Source organism: Carcharhinus amblyrhynchos, unplaced genomic scaffold (genome assembly GCF_965287045.1).
Source record: "Carcharhinus amblyrhynchos unplaced genomic scaffold, sCarAmb.v2.hapA chromosome_269, whole genome shotgun sequence".
NCBI lineage: Eukaryota > Metazoa > Chordata > Chondrichthyes > Carcharhiniformes > Carcharhinidae > Carcharhinus > Carcharhinus amblyrhynchos.
The window spans coordinates 172,373-183,605 of NW_027650009.1; the positions used below are offsets into that span (position 1 = coordinate 172,373).

General features: G+C 46.5%; 1 pseudogene; it reads right to left on the reverse strand.

The window, feature by feature from the left end:
* Positions 1-277: 277 nt before the first annotated feature.
* On the reverse strand, positions 278-1,708 carry LOC145338958 (uncharacterized; annotated as a pseudogene).
* Between the last annotated feature and the right edge of the window lie 9,525 nt (positions 1,709-11,233).

Below are 11,233 nucleotides of genomic sequence, written 5' to 3' on the forward strand. Positions count from 1 at the left end.
ATCCTGTCTCTCTCTCTCTGTTACTCTCTCTCTCTATCCTGTCTCTCTCTCTGTTACTCGCTCTCTTTATCCTCTTTCTCTCTGTCTATCTGTTACTCTCTCTCCCAATCCTGTCTCTCTCTCTCTCTGTTACTCTCTCTCTCTCTGTTACTCTCTCTCTCTATATCCTGTCTCTCTCTCTCTGTTACACTCTCTCTATCCTGTCTCGCTCTCTCTCTATCCTGTCTCTCTCTCTCTGTTACACTCTCTCTATCCTGTCTCGCTCTCTCTCTCTCTGTTACTCTCCCTCTCTATCCCTTCTCTCTCTCTCTGTTACTCTCTCTCTATCCTGTCTCTCTCTCTCTGTCTCTCTCTCTCTGTCTCTCACTCTCTCTCTATCCTGTCTCTGTTACTCTCTCTCTCTCTATCCTGTCTCTCTCTCTCCGTTACTCTCTCTCTTTCCTCTCTCTCTCTCCGTTACTCTCTCTCTCTATCCTGTTGCTCTCTCTCTCTCTGTCTGTTACTCTCCCTCTCTATCCTCTCTCTTTCTCTGTTACTCTCTCTATCTATCCTGTCTCTCTCTCTCTGTCTCTCTCTATCCTGTCTCTCTCTCTCTGTCTCTCTCTCTCTCTCTGTTACTCTCTCTCTCTGTTACTCTCTCTCTCTATCCTGTCTCTCTCTCTCTGTCTCTCTGTCTCTCTCTCTCTGTCTCTCTCCCTCTCTGTCTCTCTCTCTCTGTTACTCTCTCTCTATCCTCTCTCTCTCTCTGTTACTCTCTCTCTATCCTGTCTCTCTCCCTCTGTTACTCTCTCTCTCTATCCTGTCACTGTCTCTCTCTATCCTGTCTCTCTCTCTCTGTCTCTCTCTCTCTATCCTGTCTCTGTTACTCTCTCTCTCTATCCTGTCTCTCTCTCTCCGTTACTCTCTCTCTCTTTCCTCTCTCTCTCTGTTACTCTCTCTCTCTCTATCCTGTTGCTCTCTCTCTCTCTGTCTGTTACTCTCCCTCTCTATCCTCTCTCTCTCTGTTAGTCTCTCTATCTATCCTGTCTCTCTCTCTCTGTCTCTCTCTCTCTCTATCCTGTCTCTGTTACTCTCTCTCTCTGTTACTCTCTCTCTCTATCCTGTCTCTCTCTCTCTGTTACTTTCTCTCTCTCTGTTACACACTCTCTCTCTCTAACCTGTCTCTCTCTCTCTGTCTCTGTCTCTCTCTCTCTCTCTCTATCCTGTCTCTCTCTCTCTGTTACTCTCACTCTATCCTGTCTCTCTCTCTGTCTCTCTCTTTGATTCTCTCTCTCTCTATCCTGTCTCTCTGTCGCTCTCTCTGTTACTCTCTCACTCTATCCTGTCTGTCTCTCTTTGTCTGTCTCTCTGTCTCTCTCTCTGTCTCTATCCTGTCTCTCTCTCTGTTACTCTCTCTCTCTATCCTCTCTCTCTCTGTTACTCTCTCTCTCTATCCTGTCTCTCTCTCTCTGTTACTCTCTCTCTATCCTCTCTCTCTCTCTGTTACTCTCTCCCTCTATCCTGTCTCTCTCTCTCTCTGTTACTTTCTCTCTCTCTGTTACATACTCTCTCTCTATAACCTGTCTCTCTCTCTCTGTCTCTGTCTGTCTCTCTCTCTCTCTATCCTGTCTCTCTCTCTTTCTGCTACTCTCACTCTATCCTGTCTCTCTCTCTGTCTCTCTCTTTGTCTCTCTCTCTCTCTATCCTGTCTCTCTCTCGCGCTCTCTCTCTGTTACTCTCAAGGCCCAGATTGTAATAACTGAGAGAGGTTTAGGGCAGAGATTACTGATACAAAGCCCAGATTGTAATAACTGAGAGAGGTTCAGGGCAGAGATTACGAATACAAGGCCCAGATTGTAATAACTGAGAGAGGTTTAGGGTAGAGATTACTGATACTATCCCAGATTGTAATAACTGAGAGAGGTTCAGGGCAGAGATTACTGATACAAGGCCCAGATTGTAATAACTGAGAGAGGTTGAGGGCAGAGATTACTGATACAAGGCCCAGATTGTAATAACTGAGAGAGGTTTAGGGCAGAGATTACTGATACAAGACCCAGACTGTAATAACTGAGAGAGGTTTAGGACAGAGATTACTGATACAAGGCCCAGATTGTAATAACTGAGAGAGGTTTAGGGCAGAGATTACTGATACAAGGCCCAGATTGTAATAACAGAGAGAGGTTTAGGGCAGAGATTACTGATACAAGGCCCAGATTGTAATAACTGAGAGAGGTTTAAGGCAGAGATTACTGATACAAGGCCCAGATTGTAATAACTGAGAGAGGTTTAGGGCAGAGATTACTGATACAAGACCCAGACTGTAATAACTGAGAGAGGTTTAGGACAGAGATTACTGATACAAGGCCCAGATTGTAATAACTGAGAGAGGTTTAGGGCAGAGATTACTGATACAAGGCCCAGATTATAATAACTGAGAGAGGTTTAGGGCAGAGATTACTGATACAAGACCCAGACTGTAATAACTGAGAGAGGTTTAGGGCAGAGATTACTGATACAAGACCCAGATTGTAATAACAGCGAGAGGTTTAGGTTAGAGATTACTGATACTATCCCAGATTGTAATAACTGAGAGAGGTTCAGGGCAGAGATTACTGATACAAGACCCAGATTGTAATAACTGAGAGAGGTTTAGGGCAGAGATTACTGATACTATCCCAGATTGTAATCACTGAGAGAGGGTTAGGGCAGAGATTACTGATACAAGGCCCAGATTGTAATAACTGAGAGAGGTTTAGGGCAGAGATTACTGATACAAGGCCCAGATTGTAATAACTGAGAGAGGTTTAGGGCAGAGATTACTGATACAAGGCCCAGATTGTAATAACAGAGAGAGGTTTAGGACAGAGATTACTGATACAAGGCCCAGATTGTAATCGCTGAGAGAGGTTTAGGGCAGAGATTACTGATACAAGGCCCAGATTGTAATCACTGAGAGAGGTTGAGGGCAGAGATTACTGATACTATCCCAGATTGTAATAACTGAGAGAGGTTTAGGGCAGAGATTACTGATACAAGGCCCAGATTGTAATCACTGAGAGAGGTTTAGGGCAGAGATTACTGATACTATCCCAGATTGTAATCACTGAGAGAGGTTTAGGGCAGAGATTACTGATACAAGGCCCAGATTGTAATAACTGAGAGAGGTTTAGGGCAGAGATTACTGATACAAGGCCCAGATTGTAATAACTGAGAGAGGTTTAGGGCAGAGATTACTGATACAAGGCCCAGATTGTAATAACAGAGAGAGGTTTAGGGCAGAGATTACTGATACAAGGCCCAGATTGTAATAACTGAGAGAGGTTTAGGGCAGAGATTACTGATACAAGGCCCAGATTGTAATCACTGAGAGAGGTTGAGGGCAGAGATTACTGATACTATCCCAGATTGTAATAACTGAGAGAGGTTTAGGGCAGAGATTACTGATACAAGGCCCAGATTGTAATCACTGAGAGAGGTTTAGGGCAGTGATTACTGATACAAGGCCCAGATTGTAATCACTGAGAGAGTTTTAGGGCAGAGATTACTGATACTATCCCAGATTGTAATAACTGAGAGAGGTTTAGGGCAGAGATTACTGATACAAGGCCCAGATTGTAATAACTGAGAGAGTTTTAGGGCAGAGATTACTGATACAAGGCCCAGATTGTAATAACTGAGAGAGGTTTAGGGCAGAGATTACTGATACAAGGCCCCGATTGTAATCACTGAGAGAGGTTTAGGGCAGAGATTACTGATACAAGGCCCAGATTGTAATCACTGAGAAAGGTTGAGGGCAGAGATTACTGATACAAGGCCCAGATTGTAATAACTGAGAGAGGTTTAGGGCAGAGATTACTGATACAAGGCCCAGATTTTAATAACTGAGAGAGGTTTAGGGCAGAGATTACTGATACAAGGCCCAGATTGTAATAACCGTGAGAGACATGAACAGTGTGGATCGGGAGCAGCTGATCCCCTTAGTTGAAGGGTCCGTGATGAGGGGGACACAGGTTCAAGGTGAGGGATAGGAGGTTGAGGGGGGATGTGAGGAAGAACTGTTTTACCCAGAGGGTGGGGAGGGTCTGGAATGTGTTGCCTGGGAGGGGGGGGGGGTAGAGGCAAGTTGTCTCACACCCTTTAAAAAGTCCCTGGATGATCACTGGGCCCATCATCACATTCAGGGCTGTGGGCCAAGTGCTGGGAAATGGGGTTGGGTGGGGATGTGAGGTGGTTCTGACGGGTCAGTACAGACTCGATGGGCCGAGGGGTCTCTCCTGCACTGTGGGAATCTGGGATTGTGTGATGGGGAAATGCTGGGATCTGGAATGTTGTGTCTGAGCCGGAGGGGGAAGGAGATTCCATCAGGAAGAGATTGAATGGGAAGCTGAGGGGAAAATATTGACAGGGTTACATAGAACATAGAACATAGAACACTACAGCACAAACAGGCCCTTCGGCCCACAAGTTGCGCCGATCACATCACCTACCAACCTACAGACCTATCTATAACCCTCAATCTCATTAAACCCCATATACTCATCCAGAAGTCTTTTAAAAGACCCCAGCGAGTTCGCCTCCACCACCACTGACGGCAGCCGATTCCATTCACTCACCACCCTCTGAGTGAAAAACTTACCCCTAACATCACTTCTGAACCTCCCTCCCCGCACCTTAAATCTGTGTCCTCTCGTAGCGACCATTTCAAACCTGGGAAATAGCCTCTGAGAGTCCACCCTATCTATTCCTCTCAACATTTTGTAAACTTCTATCAGGTCGCCTCTCAACCTTCGTCTCTCCAGGGAAAAGAGTCCCAGCTCCCTCAACCTAACTTCATAAGGCATGCCTCCCAATCCAGGCAACATCCTTGTAAATCTCCTCTGCACCCTTTCAATAGCTTCTACATCTTTCCTATAGTGAGGCGACCAGAACTGCGCACAATACTCCAAATGAGGCCTGACAAGGGTCTTATAAAGTTCCAGCATTACCTCCCGACTCCTAAACTCAATCCCTCGATTAATGAAGGCCAGTACACCATACGCCTTCTTGACCACCTCCTCCACCTGCGAGGCCGATTTAAGAGTCCTGTGGACCCGGACCCCAAGATCCTTCTGCTCCTCAACACTACTCAGACTTCTGCCCTTGATAGTGTACTCGTTCATCCCGTTGGTTCTGCCAAAATGGACCACTACACATTTATCCGCGTTGAAGTCCATCTGCCACTTCTCCGCCCAGTCCTGCATCCTATCTATGTCCTGCTGCATCTTTTGCCATCCTTCCAGATCATCCACAACACCACCGACCTTCGTGTCATCAGCGAACTTACTTACCCATCCCTCCACTTCCTCATCCAGGTCATTTATGAAAATGACAAACAACAAGGGTCCCAGAACAGATCCTTGAGGCACTCCGCTGGTGACTGACCTCCATTCAGAAAAAGCCCCATCCACAACCACTCTCTGCCTTCTGCAGGCAAGCCAGTTCTGGATCCACAAGGCCAAAGGCCCTTGGATCCCATGCCCTCTCACCTTCTCAAGAAGTCTTGCATGGGGGACCTTATCAAACGCCTTGCTGAAGTCCATGTACACTACGTCCACGGCACTTCCTTCGGCAATGTGTTCAGTCACATTATCGAAGAACTCAACTAGGCTTGTAAGGCACGACCTGCCCTTGACAAATCCATGCTGACTATTCCTGATCATGTCAAACCTCTCCAAATGTTCGTAAATCTTGTCCCTCAGAAGCCTCTCCATCAGCTTACCAACCACTGAGGTCAGACTCACCGGTCGGTAATTTCCCGGGCTATCTCTGTTCCCTTTCTTAAAAATAGGAACTACATCCGCAATCCTCCAATCCTCTGGAACCTCTCCCGTCTCCATTGACGACGCAAAGATCATCGCCAGGGGCTCTGCAATCTCTTCCCTCGCCTCCCACAGTATCCTGGGGTACATCCCATCTGGTCCCGGCGACTTATCTACCTTGATAGAATTCAAAAGTTCCAACACATCCTCCTCCTTAATATTCACGTACTCAATCCTTTCCATCTGCTGCAAATCCATAACAAAATCTCCCAGATCGGCTTCCACCGTGAATACTGAGGCGAAGTACTCGTTAAGCACCTCCGCCATTTCTTCTGGTTCCACACAAACCTTTCCCCCCTCACCTTTTATAGGTCCTATCCCTCCTCTTCTTATCCTTTTACCTTTCACATATTTATAGAAGGCCTTGGGATTCTCCTTAATCTTACCCGCCAAGGTCTTCTCATGACCCCTTCTGGCTCTCCTAATTTCCCTTTTAAGTTCCCTCCTACAGTCCTTATACTCCTCAAGATCTTTAACCTCTCCTAATTCCCTGAACCTCTTGTACACCTTCCTTTTCCTCCTGACTAGGTTCAACACAGCCTTTGTGCACCACGGTTCCCGCGACCTACCAAAACCCCCTTGTCTCATCGGAACGTTGTCATTCAGAGCTCCAGACACACATTCCTTGAATATCTGCCACCTTCCTTCGGTACTTTTCCCTAAGAATGCCTCCTTCCAGTTTATTTGTCCAAGTAACTTCCTGACTTCTTCGTATCTCCCCTTACCCCAGACAAACACCTTCCTAGCCTGCCTGATCCTATCTCGTTCCAACGCAATTGTGAAGGAGATAGAATTATGGTCACCATATCCAAGATGCTCTCCTACCGAGAGATCCATCACCTGCCCTGGTTCATTCGCCAGTACCAGGTCAAGTACAGCCTCTCCCCTCGTAGGCTTGTCCACATACTGTGTCAGGAAACCCTCCTGAACACACCTAACAAACTCCTCCCCATCTATACCCCTTACCCTAGGGATATTCCAGTCGATGTTTGGGAAGTTGAAGTCTCCCATCACGACAACTCTGTTATTAAAACATCTCTCCAGAATCTGTTTCCCTATTTGCACTTCAACTTCCCTGTCACTATTGGGCGGCCTATAGATTACACCCAGCAAAGTTTTTGACCCTTTGCTGTTCCTAACTTCCACCCACAGAGATTCTGTAGACAATCCCTCCACGACATCCTCTTTCTCTGTAGCCATGACACTATCCCTGATCAACAGTGCCACGCCACCACCCCTTCTGCCACCCTCCCTGTCCTTCCTGAAGCACCTGAAGCCTGGCACCTGAAGTACCCAGTCCTGTCCCTGAGACATCCAAGTCTCCGTAATGGCCACCACATCACAATCCCAAACAGCTATCCACGCCCTAAGCTCATCTACCTTATTCACTATACTCCTTGCATTAAAATATATACACTTCAGCCCCTCAGTCTGGGCATTTCCCATCTCCACCACCTGTCTAACCTCCCTCGCATACTGCCTGCGGTCCTCCCCTACCTGGGAGCGAACCTCCTCCGTCCCAGTTTCCCCAACACAGTTCCCTCCCCCCATCCTTTCTAGTTTAAAGTCCCCCCGGTAGCCTTAGCCAGTCTTCCCGCCAAGATATTAGTCCCCCTGGTATTTAAGTGCCACCCGTCCCTACTATAGAGGTCCCACCTACCCCTAAAGAGGTCCCAGTGATCTAGGAACCGAAATCCCTGCCCTCTACACCAGTCCCTCAGCCACGCATTCACCCTCCACCTCATTTCATTTCTTCCCTCATTCTCCCGTGGCACAGGCAGCAATCCTGAGATTACTACCTTCGCTTTTCTCTTCCTCAGCTGCCTACCCAGTTCCCTATAGTCCTTTTTCACGAGTGCCTCCCTCTTCTTACCTACATCAGTAGTACCTATATGTACTACTACCTCCGGTTCCTCACCCTCCCCTTTCAGGATGTCTGGGACCCGCCCAGAGACATCCCGGATCCCAGCCCCAGGGAGACAAACCACCATCCGCGACTCCCTTCTACGTCCACAAAAACGCCTGTCTGCGCCCCTCACTGTGGAGTCCCCTATTAATACGACCTTTCTGCTTCCCTTTTTGATTTTTTGGCTCACTGGCTCAGCTCCAGAGAGCTGGCCATTGCTTCCTCCCTCAGATGAGCTGTCCCCCCCAGTAGTACTCAGGCCGGAGTACTTATTTTGAAGGGGGACATCCACCGGAGTGCTCCCCATCACCCGTGTTTTCCCCTTCCTAATGGTAACCCAAGTGCCCTCATCCCGTTGCCCTGGTGTGACTACCTGCTGGTAGCTCCTTTCTATAACCTCCTCACTCTCCCTAACTAGCCGAAGGTCCTCGAGCTGCATTTGCAGCTCCTTAACCTGGTTTCGTAGGGCCTGCAACTCCACACACCGAGCACAGGTGTGGATGTCTGGCAGGCCAGGAGCCTCCAAGACCTCCCACATGTTGCATTGGCAACAACATACAGGTCTCACACTCATATTTACCCCTTATAGCAACCCAAAGGAAAAAGGGAAAAAAAAAACTTACAACTTACCTTATCTCTTTGGCCCTGTGAGCCAAAGCACTTACAGCACACACAAATACAAAAGCAGTCTTACCAGCTCTCAGACAGAGCCCCTCTCTCTCTCTCTCTTTTTTTTTAGGTTAGGGGAGGGGGGAGGGCTGGGATACTCTACCCGTGTAGAGTATCGGGAATCCCCTCCGGTCTAATTTATAGTCGGGTGAAAAAAAAACGTGACCCGAGTGCCCTCGCAACTACTTCCGGGGACTGGGAATAGTCAAACTGCTCTTGCAGGCTCTCCATCCTGGATTGACGGGCTGAATGGCCTCCTGTGCTGTCCCCATTCTATGATTCACACACAAGTGACCCTCTGGGTGTCTATTAGAGCCCACTCATTCCTCCAGGATCAGTTCCAGCATTTCAAGCTCAGATCCCAGTATGTTATAGCTGGGGGCAGTGAGGAGTAAAACAGAAATAGGAATGAGTGTGTGTGAGTGTCGGTGTGGTTATGTTTCTGTGTTTCTGTGTGTGTGAGGGGGAGATTCTAAGTGTCTGCACGTATTTCTGTGTGTGTGTGTGTGTGTGTGTGCGTGTGTGTGAGCTTGTGTGTCTCCCTGTGTGTGTGTGTGTGTGTGTGTGTGAGAGAGATTGTGTGTCTCCCTGTGTGTGAGCTTATGTGTCTGTGAGTGGTTGTGTGTTTCTGTATGTGTGTGTGTATGTCAACATGTGTTTCTGTGTGCCTGTGAGTGTGTGTGTGTCTCTGTGTCTGTGAGTGAATGTGTGTGTGTGTGTGTATGTCTGTCTCTCTGTGTCTGGGTGTGTGAGTGTGTATCTGTGTCTGTGTCTCTCTGTGAATATGTGTGTGTCTCTCTGTCTCTATGTGAGTGCCTCTGTGTTTGTGTCTGTGTGTGTGTATGTGTGTGTGCATCTGTCTCTGTGTCAATGAGTGTGTGTGTGTGTGTGTGTGTGTGCATCTGTCTGTGTCAGAGTGTGTGTGTGTGTGTGCATCTGTCTCTGTGTCAATGTGTGTGTGTGCATCTGTCTGTGTCAATGAGTGTGTGTGTGTGTGTGTATCTGTCTCTGTGTCAATGTGTGTGTGCATGCATCTGTCTGTGTCAATGAGTGTGTATGTGCATCTGTCTGTGTCAATGAGTGTGTGTGTGTGTGTATCTGTCTCTGTGTCAATGAGTGTGTGTGTGCATCTGTCTGTGTCAATGAGTGTGTGTGTGTATCTGTCTCTGTGTCAATGTGTGTGTGTGTGTGTGTGTGTGTGTGTGTATCTGTCTCTGTGTCAATGTGTGTGTGTGCATCTGTCTGTGTCAATGAGTGTGTGTGTTTATGCATCTGTGTTTGTGTCTGTGTGTGTGCATCTGTCTCTGTCAATAAGTGTGTGTCTGTGCATGTGTGTGTGTGTGTGTCAGCATGTATGAGTGTTTAAATCTCAATTATGTGCAGTTTCAGGCCAAATGCCCCATTGAGCCTGCTCCCCCACTCAAACAGATCATGGTAAACACACACAGAGAAATATACAGGTAGTTTGGATGTATTTATTGACCTGTTAATGTGACTGAATGCTTCACATCCTGGTTTGCCATAGACACAAAAAATGAGACAGCATTGTAAGCAGTGTAGCTGGAAATATCAAATTGCAAAGAGTTTTTCATGTTTAGTAAATGGACAAAACTGGTGGTGATGTTTCAGAGCAGGGAAATGTAAATTGACACAACTTAGATTGAAAAGGGATAGAACAACATACTTTAATAAATGATGAAAAGACAGAAACCGTGGAAGCTCCAAATGTCCCGATATTTCACAGCTGGATTCACACAATACAGTAAAAAGTATGCCGGCATACCCACATCATTCACACAATACACACAGCAATGTCTCTGATATAGTGGAACTGTTGGAAATGTGGTTCATCTCAGTGCGGAGGCTGCCTTCATGTTCCAGAGTTAATCTGATCACTCTCATCAAAACAGGATCCACATTTCTGTACAATGTGAGTGAATTGTAAACTCAGTGAGTTCAGGTTCAATGTTTAAAATAACCAGGCCCTTTCCTGTGGCTGCTTTGGGGAATGTCAGTGGGATGTAGTTTCCAGGCAAGTGTGAACAATTGTATTGGGGAATCATTGGAAGCAGTTTCCATTGAGAGCTTCCTGCATTCTGGAAATGTGTGGGATCTATTCAGAGATAGGAAACGGATGGATGAATAAAGATGCAGTTTGATGTTAATTACATGAGACTGTCGGCTTTGAAGATTCCCCAGTTCCATGTGCTGAGAGACAGGAATGATTAAACAATGTCTACAATTCAAAGCCTTCAGGCAAGTGAAAAAGCAGGAGAACAACTGAATCCACAAACGCTGCCACAGACAGTATTCCAAGCTTCAACTTCATGTTTGAATGTGAAATAAACCCCAGGCCACACTGGGATGCTGAACTATTTGATTCCTGTTTTTTTTTCTCCCAAACTTCAAAATAAAAATCTGTGCTGAAATATTCCTTGGACAGAGCAGAGGGAATTTGACTCTGGATTTAGCCCATTCCAGGATTTGTGTTGGGAACATTTGAGGAAGGGTGCAGATTAAACATTATTCCTAACCGCTGGAATTGAAGTTGGGGGCTGACTGAATCAAACATTGAAAACAATGAGGGAAAGGGAGAGGCTGATAAAGAACAAGTTTTTTCCTGCTGGTTGGGGATTCCAGGATTTGGGAATATTTGGGGGTTAGCCTCAGTTTGGAATTTGAGAATTGTAGGAATGAAAACATTGCCAGATGTGGTGTGGGGTTAGTTTGAAACAATCTTCTGCAAATGGCTATTGATACTCAGACACTTGTTTTTTTTTCAAAAATATACTTTATTCATAAAAATCTCAAGTAATCT